Genomic DNA, 315 nt, shown 5'->3' with positions numbered 1-315 from the left:
CAGTGACTCCTATGGCTGATATGATGATGATTATGCTAGCTATTACTAGTAAGAACCACAGACACGACGGACAGACAGACACACATAGCGGTCAAAACTTATTAACACCCCTCTTTTGCGTCGGGGGTTAAAAATATGTTTGAACAAGCAATTACAAAAAAATGTGATCCTAATACAAGTTTTCATTTTTTTATATATTTCGTATAATTTTTACACAGAAACATAGGCAAGCGTTGGACATAATTAGGATATACTTGATATGTCTGATATGCTTTAAAACAATATTAATTATAGCATATCAGTCTGTAATTCACA

This window comes from Choristoneura fumiferana, chromosome 16 (assembly GCF_025370935.1).
Source record: "Choristoneura fumiferana chromosome 16, NRCan_CFum_1, whole genome shotgun sequence".
Taxonomy (NCBI): Eukaryota; Metazoa; Arthropoda; class Insecta; order Lepidoptera; family Tortricidae; genus Choristoneura; species Choristoneura fumiferana.
This window is presented reverse-complemented; position numbering follows the sequence as displayed.